Below are 12,781 nucleotides of genomic sequence, written 5' to 3'. Positions count from 1 at the left end.
GAAGATGGGGGGCAGGCGGCCAGTTGTTGCTTCCGGGGAGTTGTAGATGCCATTTATCAGTATTTTGTTTCCTTTTAGAAGGAATTGGATATTATCTGGAAGAAGAGTGGAATTGGAGGTTGCTAATGATGCAAGATCACACAAAATCTTACACCTGGAATAAAACTTTGTTGTGATTCAAGGTGCTGTGGGACTCACATTTTTGTTTCCTCACAAGAGAAAAAACTTCAAACCCACAGGGCTCCCTCAGCCCTTGAACAGCTGGAACAGAGAGCTGTGATTTCTATGGCACAGCACGGGGTTCGCAAAAATAAGTCATGTCAGACCAACCTTATTTCTGTTTTTGAGGAAGTAACTAACTTGCTGGATCAGGGGGATGCTGTAGACATATTTATCTGTTTTTCAGTAAAGCTTTTGATAAGGTTCCACCTGATACACTTATTGACAAGCTGGTATGGATCCTAATTCTGTCAGGTGGATCAGTCACTGGTTAACAGATTGGACCCAAAGGGACCATGTTCAGCATCCTCTTGGAGAAGAGTGACAAGTGGAGTGCCTCAGGGATCAGTCCTTGGGCCTGTGTTGTTCAACGTATTTATAAATGATTTGGATGAGGGCTTAGAGAGGATACTTATTAAGTTTACAGATGATACTAAACTGGGTGGGGTAACAAATAGAACAGAAGATAGAATCAGAATACAGGATGATCTTGATAGGCTTGCGTTTGCAGCCCTCCTCACGGGGAGACCCCTCCCATGTTTTTTCTCTGCTCTGTTGAGGCTTTTTGCCTCTTGATGAGGTTGCAAGGGAAATCAAGCCAAACTTCTCCCTCAGCTCTTTGGCTTGTCAATCACAGCAAGCCACCAATCACAGCACAGCAGTTCTCTTATGGACCGACACTTTCTTCCTCTCCCAGTCTCAAAACTATTATTATTTTTAAAAAGGCACTTCCGTGTTGCTATGCGGTAATGCCATAACACAGATGCATCTTTAATAAAATCCACACTGACCTATTGCTATGGCGCAACGCCAAAATGATACAGCATTCTCTCTCTTTTGGGATTTTTTTTTTTACACTTTATTTCTGTGTGGGTGGATTTCTGAGATGCTGCACATTGTCCATGGAGCCCAAAAAGACATCTTGTGCTAATGGTTGGTTTTTAAAAAGCTGCTCGGTCCCCTGTATGATCAGTAGAAGGCAGCCAGATCCTTAAATGAAACCAAATCCTCTGGACCAGATGAATTGCATCCAAGGATACTAAAAGAACTTGCAGATGTACCGTATTTGCCGGCGTATAAGACGGCTTTTTCCCTCTCAAAAACATGCCTCCAAGTGGGGGGGCCGTCTTATACGCCGGGTGCACTTCAGTCAGGATCGGGCGGCGGGCAGCGGCAGCTCCCCCCCCACTGGGCGAGCGGCGGCGGCAAGCGGCGAGCGGCGGTAGCTCCCCCCCCACTCGGCAAGCGGCGGTGGCGAGCGGCGGTAGCTCCCCCCCCACTGGGCAAGCGGCGGCGGCAAGCGGTGAGCGGCGGTAGCTCTCCCCCCACTGGGCAAGCGGCGGCAGCGAGCGGCGAGCGGCGGTAGCTCCTCCCCCCACTGGGCGAGCGGCGGGCGGCGGCAAGCGGCTCCCCCCCACTGGGCTCACGGCAGGCTGCGGGCGGCAGGCGGCGGCAGGCTCCCCTCCCCACTGGGCTCACAGAGGCGGCAAACTCTATATTTTGACTGGTAATGTTGGGGGGTCGTCTTATACGCCCAGTCGCCTTATACGCCAGCAAATACGGTAATTGCTGAACCGCTATCCATTAATTTTGACAATTCCGGGTAAACAGGTGAAGTGGCAGAAGATCGGAAGGAGGATCTGCGTAACTACCGACCCATCAGCTTGACATCTATAACTGGGAAAGTTTTGGAACAAATAATAAAACAGTTGGTCCTTGAGCAGCTAGAGTGGATGGCTATAATTAGTAAGAGTCAGCATGGTTTTCTCAAGAACAAGTCATGTCAGACTAACCTTATCTCTCTCTCTCTCTCTCTCTCTCTCTCTCTCTCTCTCTCTCTTTTGAGAAAGTTACTACCTTGTTAGATCAGGGGAATACTGTGGACATAGTTTACTTTGATTTCAGTAAGGCTTTTGATAAGGTTTTGCATGATATTCTTACTGACAAGTTGGTAAAATGTGGTATGGATCATAGAATCATAGAATCATAGAGTTGGAAGGGGCCATACAGGCCATCTAGTCCAACCTCCTGCTCAACGTAGGATCAGCCTCAAGCATCCATGAGAAGAATCATAGAACCATAGAGTTGGAAGGGGCCATACAGGCCATCTAGTCCAACCCCCTGCTCAACGCAGGATCAGCCCTAAGCATCCTGAAGCATCCAAGAAATGTGTGTATCCAACCTTTGCTTGAAGACTGCCAGTGAGGGGGAGCTCACCACCTCCTTAGGCAGCCTATTAATGTTAGGTGGATCAAGAACTGGTTAACAGATCATACCCAAAGGGTGCTTGTAAATGGTTTGTCATCTTATTGGAGAGAAGTGACAAGAGGAGTGCCTTAGGGCACTGTGTTGTTCAACATATTCATAAATGATGTGGGTGAAGGAAAAGAGGGGGTGATTATTAAATTTGCAGATGATACCAAACTGGGAGGGGTAGCAAACACGCCAGAAAACAGAATCAGGATACAGGATTAACTTGAGAGACGGGAATACTGGGCTAAAATGAATAAAATGAATTTAAATAATGAAAAATGTAAAGCTCTGCATTTTGGTAGAAAACAATCAATTGCATCACTATAGGATGTGCAAGACTTGCCTTGGCAGCTGAATGTGTGCAAAGGACCTGGGGATCTTAGTGGACCATACACTGAGACAGGCTAAAAGGGCAAATAGGATTTGGGGCTGTATTAGAAGAAGTCTAGTGTCCAGATCACGCAAGGTGATGTTACCTCTTTGCTCTGGTAAGACCTCACTTGGAGAACTGTGTTCAGTTTTGGGAGCCACTGGAGTATGTCCAGAGGAGGGCTATGAAGACAGTGGAGGTTTTGGAGACCAGATTGTATGAGGGAAACTTTTATCCTTGCCTCTGCATAGCTTTTTGGATGGTCAAAATGACCCCCCTCCAACCTTTTCAACAGGGAAAAGGCAAGCTAGATCCAATTTGCTGGCAAGGGCTCATGGGAATTGTAGTCCATGAACATCTGGAGGACCGCAGGTTGACTACCCCTGGTTTAGACGATAAAGCCCTGACCTGGATAACACAGGCCAACTGAGCTCATTAGATATCAGAAGCTAAGCGGGGTTGGCACTCACTGGTATTTGGATGGGAAACCAATGAATACCAGGATTGTGACATGGAGATAAGCAATGGCTAGCCTCCTCTGAATGTCTCCTGCTTTGAAAATCCTATGAGGTTTCCATATGTCATCTGTGACCTCATGGCTCTATCCACCACCAAGGCTTAGAGCATGGAATATTCATCAGCATATGTCAATGACCAATTAGAATACTGAGGGGCAGGGTTCCCTTCGGGAGGGTAATAAAAGGCAGAGAACTCTATCACACCTTCAAAACAGCACTTCCAAATCTTTCCAACAGTTAAACCTTTATAAGACCCAGGTAACAATATCCTACCTAGCTTCCAAGACAGAACTATTGTACACACCCTTCTCCAGATTCTGTGCCTTGTGGCAGTGGAAGACTTCATCCAGCCTCACTATATTTTATTTTATTTTGTGTTAAAGAAATCCACGATGGCTCTTGATTTGAAAAGCATCTTCAGTTGTGTGGGAAGACATCTATTCATTTTATTATTATTTCAACTCACAAACGCTTGGCAGAAGCACTCGCCTCCTACTCATGTATTACAGATTGTATGCACTGAGCAGATTACTTTTAAATATTTATCACGCACAGAATTTGATTCTGAAGAGCCTTTTGAGACGGAAGCTTACCCTAAATATTCTTCAGACCTGTGGGACTTGTGTCCCAAGATGACAATATGCGGGAAGGGGGGGATGAGCAAACGATATGTAGAAGGTATTATCAAGAGAATGAGAGATATTAGAATTAATTATTACTTGAGACAATTGTCAAAAGCTCCAAAACCTGTTGGGTTCAATTTTCATTAGAGATGCCAGCATAAAGATAGGAACTGGAGGTTCCTCCAAGATTATAGCTCCTCTTCACACTACAGAGATCAGCTCCGCTGGAGAAAATGGCTATCCTGGTATAGATATTAGCCTTTGTACCCCACGGAGGCCTCTGCCCCCCCCCCAATGTTCCATCCCAAATCACCAGGAGTTTTCCACCCTGAATTTGGCAACCCGACAGCCCCCATCCCTGTCAAAACAAACCAAATATAGAACTGCAAAGAACCCCAAACACTGAAAATTATATTTTTCCTGCAACCAAATATTGCCCCCTTAATAACCCCTCCATGCTGAGGAACTAGAGGAAAAGCTAGCTAGTAGTAATAACAAATGAATAAGACCAGATTGTCAAGTAGCACCATCCAGGCAGATCCAAGCCATCCACGTTCTAATTAGGGTCAATAGCCTCTAGATCGGGGGTAGTCAAACTGCAGCCCTCCAGATGTCCATGGACTACAGTTCCCAGGAGCCACTGCCAGCATTCGCTGGCAGGGGCTCCTGCGAATTGTAGTCCATGGACATCTGGAGGGCCGCAGTTTGACTACCCCTGCTCTAGATGGCGGTTGGAGATCTCCTGCTATTTCAACTGGTCTCTGGATGACCAAGATTGCTTCCTCTGGAGCAAATGGCTACTTTGAAAGGTAGACTCCATGGCATTACACCCCATGGCATTATATCCTCCTCTCCCAAACCCCTCCCTCCCCAGACTCCAATCCCCAAATCTCCAGGTATATCCCAACCAGGAGCTGGAACTCTACGCATAATCAGAACAAGGGTCTCTCTCAAGAGGCCAGAAGCAGCAAGCCCAGCACCCCCTCAGAACCAAAGAGCCAAGCCAATGGGTGGCTGCATTTCCACATGTCCCTCCACTCCACGAAAGATGGTGCGTGGCCAAGGCAGCTTGCCTGATTGGTCGCAGGGCTAAGATTGGCTGGGAATGGAGAGAAACTAAGCTTGCCAGCCTTCAGGTGGGGCCTGGCTATCTCCTGGAATGACAACTGATCTCTCAAGGACTCTTCGCCTGGAGAAAATGGCTTCTTTTGGAGTATGGAATAGTACAGATGTGCTGGGACACCAATATGGCAATAATAAATCCAAATAGAGTCGTCTCTCTTCAGTTTCAGTTGTTTTTTAATTCTTACTTCTTTTTAATTCTTACTTGGCCCCTGAGTAGCTCTTGGAGAGGGCCAATTAGGAGCTGCTTTGCGGCTTGTGATTGGCCCTCTCCGAGTTTTTATCCCGGACGGGTCCCGCCCTAACTCCTCCCCACAAGCCCTTACTACTTTATTTAGTCTGTGGCGCCCCGCACCGCGGGACGTTTAAAGGTACTCTGTCCAAGAGACAAGTATTTACTTACATGAAGTTTGTCTGAAACACTAATAATCTGTCCCTTGACAAAGCCAGCAGGCGAAACACGTTGGGATTTATATGAAGTGAGAATTAAAAAACAACTGAAACTGAATAGAGAAGAGAGAAGCTATATTGGTGTCCCAGTGCATCTGTACTATTCCATATTTGTTTCTTCACTGGAACCTACCCCTCCCAGTTCGTTCATTTCTCCTTCTTTTGGAGTATGGCATCTATGGCATTAGGCTCTCACCTCCCTAGGCTCCACCCCCCCACCCCCTCAAATCTCCAGTGTGTATGACTGGTTCAGAACAAACTAGACTAGAGTTCATTTCAACAATCCATTTTCACAAGCCATGCTTTAGAATCCCAGTTGAACATCCCACTGATCCAGGCACCATCTGAAGTCCTAAATCATGAGTTATCATGATGTCTGAATGCGGCACAATTGTTAACGTTGTGAATGAGCTGCGGAAACATCACCCTGAAGCCTCTTCCTTCCCATTTCGACTCTCCTTTCTTTCCACTGGAGATCCCTCTTGTTCAACTCAGACGTGATTAAGGAGTTTCTCCAAAGTTGGGCCTGCCCCCATCGGCGACCCTGTGGTTTTTCATCTTGTTTAAAAGAACTTCCACATCCGCTTGCTTTAGCGCCGCTGATTTGGCAGCGCAGCCGCCCCCAGGGGCCGCCGGGTTCACAAACAAACCGAAAGATGCTTGGTTAAATAATTGAACAACCGGGACTCAGCCGAAAGCAGCTGAGGATACAAATTATTTATACAGGCAAGCTGTTGGCATTCCGTATGGTCCTGTAACATTGCCCTCTCGGAGGGAGCAAGCATGTGCAGAGGTTGGCATCGTCCTGTTTGTGTGTGAGTTTAGTCTAGTAGCCAGCAGCAATTAGTAAAGTTAGGGAACGATGAATCATTTTAGCTATTTGATTAGCACTGCCTGGGAACGTTGTAATAGTACATCCTGCTAGGTTAGAGGATGGATATAAAGCAGAGAGGATATACGTGGAAGGATCCCACAACTCTAGGAATGAAAGCATCCAGGTGGGACCTGAGGATCCCCCAGAATTACAGCTCATCTCGAGACTACAGACAACATGGAAGCTTTAGAGCAGGGGTAGTCAAACTGCGGCCCTCCAGATGTCCACGGACTACAATTCCCATGAGCCCCTGCCAGCAGTTGCTGGCAGGGGCTCATGGGAATTGTAGTCCATGAACATCTGGAGGACCACAGGTTGACTACCCCTGCTTTAGAGGGTGGACTTGGGTGGGCTTGTACCTCACTCAGGTTCCTGTCATCCCGAGACTCTACCCCCAAATCTCCAGGAGTTTCCTCACCTGGATCTGGTCACCCTCCCTCCTTTCTCAGCCTTCAGAACTTTGGTCCTAATTAAAATCATCTCCTGGAATGTCACTTCTGACGTATGGTGACACTGTGAATGAGTGTCCTTCAGAAGAATCTATCATGAACGGCTTTGCTCAGGCTTTGAAAACTGTCAGTGGTGGCTTCCTAGATTGAGTCAAGCCATCTCCTGTTGGGTCTTCCTCTTTTCCTGCTGCCTTTCAACTTTTCCTACCGTGATTGTGTTTCCCAGTGACTCTTGTCTTGTCATAAATGTGACCAAATTATTATAGACTCAGTTTAGTCATTGTAGCTTCTAGGGAGAGTTCAGGCTTGATTTGATCTAGAACCCAATTGTTCGTTTGTTTTGCCAGACCTGGTATCTGTAAAACAACCAGGTATAAGGAGAAATTTCCTTGAATTCCATGGCACTTATTACCTGGTATGAATGTTTAAGAATACAGCCAAAGATGGTGAACCAAGGAAAGCTTCTTGAAGATTTGGAGGTAGAACTGGGTTGTTATTCCAAAGTGGTCTTCATTTTTAATTAGTGTTTTGGGTACCAGAATCTGGAGCTGTTCCAAACCAAGTTTTACTTATGACTCAACTTATGGTAGACCAAGACAAGGTGTTATGGCAGAATATGGGAAGCTCCATTTGCCTTTCTTGGTTTCCCAGGTTGTTTTGAATGAAGTTATATTTGATTTACCTCAGAAGACTCTCAGAATATTCTTGGGTGACAACATCTTACAGGATGTGGCCTTTGGTAAAAGGGAAGAGGCAGAATACCTGCTTTGTATGAAGAAACTTCCAGGTTTGATCTCCCAGCATCTCCAGTTAAAGTGATGACCTTAGGACTGGGACTGGTATTAGACAGGCCTTGATCCCATGGGCCCCCTTGACATTGTCTCAAGTTTCCATCGGCCCTCCTAGTCCCTAGTTTTTTTAACGGGATTTTATGGGGATATATTACTATGTATGATTTATATAACAACTAGGGGCAAAGCCCGTTGTATCCAGGAATACAATGGGCGCTAGAGCTTGGCAGTGGGAAGAGGAAGGGGAGGAGTTGTCCAGTCTGTAAGGGCATGGGGTTGAATGTGTGTGTTGTGTGGGAGATTGTGGTGGCAAGGTGGCAAATGAGGGTATGGGTGTGGAGATATGGGTGTCAAGAACCTGTGGTGTGGAATGTTCGTTGAGTGTGGGAGAGGACTGACCTTTGGGAATTGTGGCATAGTGGTTACAGATGAGCTTTCCAGAGCCATGTCCTCAGATATGTGAAGGGAAAATCAAACTGGAGATTCTTCTTAGGGGAAGATTACATGGCAACCAATTCCCCCCAGTTCTGCGTCATTTCCCTTCTTCTGTGAATTAGACCACATTCACCGAAATGCCCCTCTGCCCTAATACACATGGGGTAGTCACAGTACACAGGTGTCCACCCTGTTCCTTCTTTTCCATTTTTTCACTGTTGATAAAATGTTATGTGGCCACATGCTTCTTTCATGGTTGCTCCTTAGAAGAACGGATTTTTGTACCCTATTGCTTACTACCCAAAGGAGTCTCAAAGCGGTTTATAAACGCCTTTTCCATTCGTCTCTCCACAATAGTCAACCTGTGAGGTATGTGGGGTTGTGAGAGATCTGAAAGAACTGGGAATGGGCTGCAGTAACTCAGCAGGCCTCAGGTGTCTCAAAGCATTTTCCAATCGTCTTCCCTTTCTCTCCCCATAGCAGACTCCACATGAGGGAGGTGAGGTTGAGAGCCTCACAGGGAAGCTGGCAACCATAAGAGGAAGACTCTCTGTGCACAGCAGTCTTGACCTTAGTAAGGCTTTTTATCCTGTTTTTTTTATTTGCAAGGCCAAGGTTATTTGCCAGGCCAATAAGTCATTCAGTTACCATGTGTCTCCAGACATTTACTTGTTCTCTATTTACAGTTTCAAGCTGTAAATATTTATTTAGATCTTCCTGCACTTTACAGACTCACAGGACTGATGCTGGTCTGCCTGTCTGTGCCCCAGAATACAAACAGTTGCTGGTAAGGGCTGGCCATAGCCCATAGCCAGGAGGGACACACCTGCACCACTCCCTCCCAACTGCAGACAAAAATGGCTCCTTTAAATGCTGGACTCTGAGGCATTGTACGATTTTGAAGTCCCACTTCCAAACTTCCAGGAATATTTCCATCCCAGGGGTAGCCAACCTCCAGGTGGGGCCTCGAGAGCTCCTGGAATTACAGCTCACATGCAGAGTATAAAGATCAGCTCCCCAGGCAGAAAGGGCTACTTTGGACAGGGATGTGGTAAAGAAACATTTAAGGCCTCCCACACAGGTTGTTGTTGAACTGAAAGACTTGAGGCCTACAGCACAGGGTTGTTGTGCAGATGGAACAGGAGACAAAAGAGCCAGTATCCTCTGCAGAATAACGCTGTGCAGTGACCTCAAATCTGCAGAGAGTTGCAAAGAAGAAAGACACATGGCTTGGCTGTGTCTAACCTCCGGGCAGAGCAGTATTTTAAGTGAGAAGGGGCTTTTCTGTGGCCTTCCTGTCAATCAACTGTTTGGCAGAAGGGGAAAGCTCCCCCCCCCAAATAAATGCCCTCAGGCTCCCCTGCGTTGCTCTTAGAAAGGCCTCCCTCCCCTCAGTCAGGGGCTGTTAAAGGCTTCCTTGCAGCAGGCCTGAAGGGAGGGGGAGGGAGGGAGCGCACTCTCCAGCCTCCTGCCAGCTCTGTCAGGGTTCTGAGGCAATTTGCAGTTGGACATGACAGTTAGGACAGCCTTGAGGCAAAAAGGGCTGGGGCAGCCTCTGTTCTTATCCCCTTGGCAGCCCTACTGACCTCCTCTCCCTGCGGTGGTCAGGAGCAGACTGGCAGCCAGACTCGGCTGGGTGAATGGAATTTTGGTCTGTCCTGGGGAGGGGCCAATGGGAAGGCGCTTTGCGCGCCTCCCCATTGGCCGCTTGGCCCTTGAGTGGCACTTGGAGGGGCAAATCAGGAGCTGCTTTGTGGCTCCTGATTCGCCCCTCCGAGTTTTTATCACGGACAGAGCCCGCCCTAACTCCTCCCCAATAGCCCTTAGGGCTTTATTTAACCACAGGAGAGGTTAAAGATATTATAAACCGCTGCAAACCCATTCTTGGGACCAGCAATAATATAAATATCATTATAAATACATTTTAATAAATAATAAATAAAGTTTTAGAGAGGAGCAAACCAACTATGTCATTAGAAGGGTAGATATTATGGCTAAAGCTCACAATTTGGACACACCATGCGATCAGATTCATTAGAAAAATCATTAATGCTTGGCATGGTCAGCGGCAAAAGGAAATGCGGTCGCCAAAGGATCCGCTGGCTCGACACGATCAAAGCCGATACAGGGATGACCATGAACCAACTAAAAGAAGCAGTCAGAGAAGGGGGCATGGCGAAGACTTTCCTATAGAATCGGCGAGGGTTGGACACAGCTGAACGGATAACATCATCATCATAACATAATAATAAATAAGAATAATTTTTAAATAATAATAATAATAAATAAATAAATAAAATGAGTAGATGATGTGGAAGACCTCTACCTGACCCTTGGACATGGAGAGCTGCCACCAGTCAGAGCACACAGCACTAGATGGACCAAAGATCTGATTCAGTAGACGTGTAGAAGTTTCAGCCCTGCCACACAGCCCTTCTTCCAGTTCCAGCCCTCTCTCATAGCACCCACTGGGGCTGCCACACCCCCACCATTGATCAGCTGGCTGGAGTGGGAGGGAAATGGCAGGGGGCACCAGCAGCATCCTGGGACACAGGCATCAATCCCGAAAGCAAAGTCAACATAATGCCAGAAATACTCTGATATTAGAACAAAACTCTATGGGAGGAAACCTTGACCATCTCATAGGATCGGACAACAAATAACTGAAACCACACTGTGAATCTGTGAATAATAAGGGGTTTAACTGTGACTGCTGCTATAATCTGACTCACAAAAGCTTTAAGGTCTTTAAGGCACCACTGGACTCAAATTGTGTTTCTGTCACTGTTGATTGAGTTGCTTCCCACTCATTTTCCTGGAGGAATGAGAGGCTGCCACTCTTAAGAAAAGTGGGTATTGCTTAGTCACTTCTCCTTCTAAGTGATGACTTAAAAAGAAATATGTCTGGCCTTGTCTGCCAAACTCTCTTGCATCCAATGGATTCCAGTTGGCGGGAGGAACCTGGTAGGTATTTCTAGAAAATTCTATCACACTATCTTTGAGATACAGATTATCCTTTTCAACTGTAGAGCATGAAATATTCGAATCATAGAATCATTGGAAGGGACCTCCAGGCTTATCTAGTTCAACCCCTTGCAGAATAAAGGAAATTCACAATTACGTGCCCCTCCGTGCCCACATGATGCCCCCCCAAACTAGAATCCCTGGCCAGTCTGGCCTAGAAGAAGTTCACTTCCTAACCCCAAAATGGCAATTGGCATTTCCCTGATATAAATGCAGAAGAACTTTCCCATAAGCACTTCAGATGTGAAAACTGTTACCCAAATAGGTTGTCTCCTAATTAGGCGCATCTAGCCACAGTGATCCATGTTATGGTCATCTTTAGACTAAACTTCTAAAACTCAATCTATGCTGGTCTGCCCTTGTCCCTGACCCAGAAATTGCAGCTGGTGCAGAATACAGCTGCTAGGATTCTCACTAGGACACATTCGGAGGCCCATATATAGCCTGTACTGAGGCAGCTGCATTGGTTGTTGGTTGAATTCTGAATTTGGTTCAAAGTTATGGTTTTGACCTTCAATGCTATTCATGGTCTGGGCCCAGTATATCTGCATAACTCCTTATGCCCCTTGTAGAGCCTTGCACTCTGCGAGTTCTAATGAATTGGTGATCCCTGGCTCGTGTGAAGCATGACCAGGGTCTTGGCCAGGGCCAGGGCCTTTTTGGTCCTGGGCCCTGCCTAGTGCAATGAGCTCCCAGGAGAACTGAGGCTCTCATGGAACTCACAGAGGTCTGCAGGGCCTGCAAGATGGAGCTCTCCTGCGAGGTGTTTGGTTTAGGCTGCAGCAAGGGAAGATTTTGGGTCCCTCCTATAAGCACCAAACCTGACTGGCTTCTTTTAGTTGGGTGGCTGGTGGGATTGATTTTTTTTTATGTCTTTAGATTGTTGTATTTTTAATATATTCATGGTGTTAACCACTGTGAGATGCCTGGTCCAGGAGCAGTGGTCTACAAATGCGATTAATAAAATAATATTTTAAAAGTTGGTGAAATTAGCTTGAAGGAGACAGGAGGGAGTAGTTGGAGAATCTCTACCAACGTTGCTACCTTAAGTATCAGAATAAACCAGGCAGATGTTCAAGCAGAAAGAATTTTTAATGCAAGAAAAAAAAAAAGCACACACACAATCGCATAAACACATAGAACACATATACAGGGCAAGGTACAAGGTAATCAGGGAGGGAAAGAAAATGGCAATTTCAGGGAAGGCGATAACTACCAGTCTTGAAAAAAGAGGTCTGTGTAAACAGCAAGTTGAGTGGCAAATTGATCAGCATTCTGTAGAGAGAACAAGAAACCAAATAAAATTGGGGATGTGGGGGAGGATCCAAATCTCTCTCTCTCTCTCTCTCTCTCTCTCTCTCTCTCTCTCTGTTTCTCTCTCTCACACACACACTATTGGGGAGCGGACCCTCTCCTGATATAGGGCAAAAGTGTGACATATTTGCCTACAAAAAAACCAAACAAACTTTGTAGGTTCTTCCTGAGTTGGACACAAAGATAGGAGAGACTTGATGGATTTTTCTAAGGTGTGAACAGAACTTCATGACCCTGCATGTACCAGATGGGAAAAGCTATTAGGTTTGGTGAACAGAGTTAAGTGCTGCTTAATTAGGGTAAATGAGTGCAAGGAAGCAAGGCTGAGTGTTGATGAGA

Source organism: Paroedura picta, chromosome 9, assembly GCF_049243985.1.
Source record: "Paroedura picta isolate Pp20150507F chromosome 9, Ppicta_v3.0, whole genome shotgun sequence".
In the NCBI taxonomy this organism is placed as follows: Eukaryota; Metazoa; Chordata; class Lepidosauria; order Squamata; family Gekkonidae; genus Paroedura; species Paroedura picta.
This window is presented reverse-complemented; position numbering follows the sequence as displayed.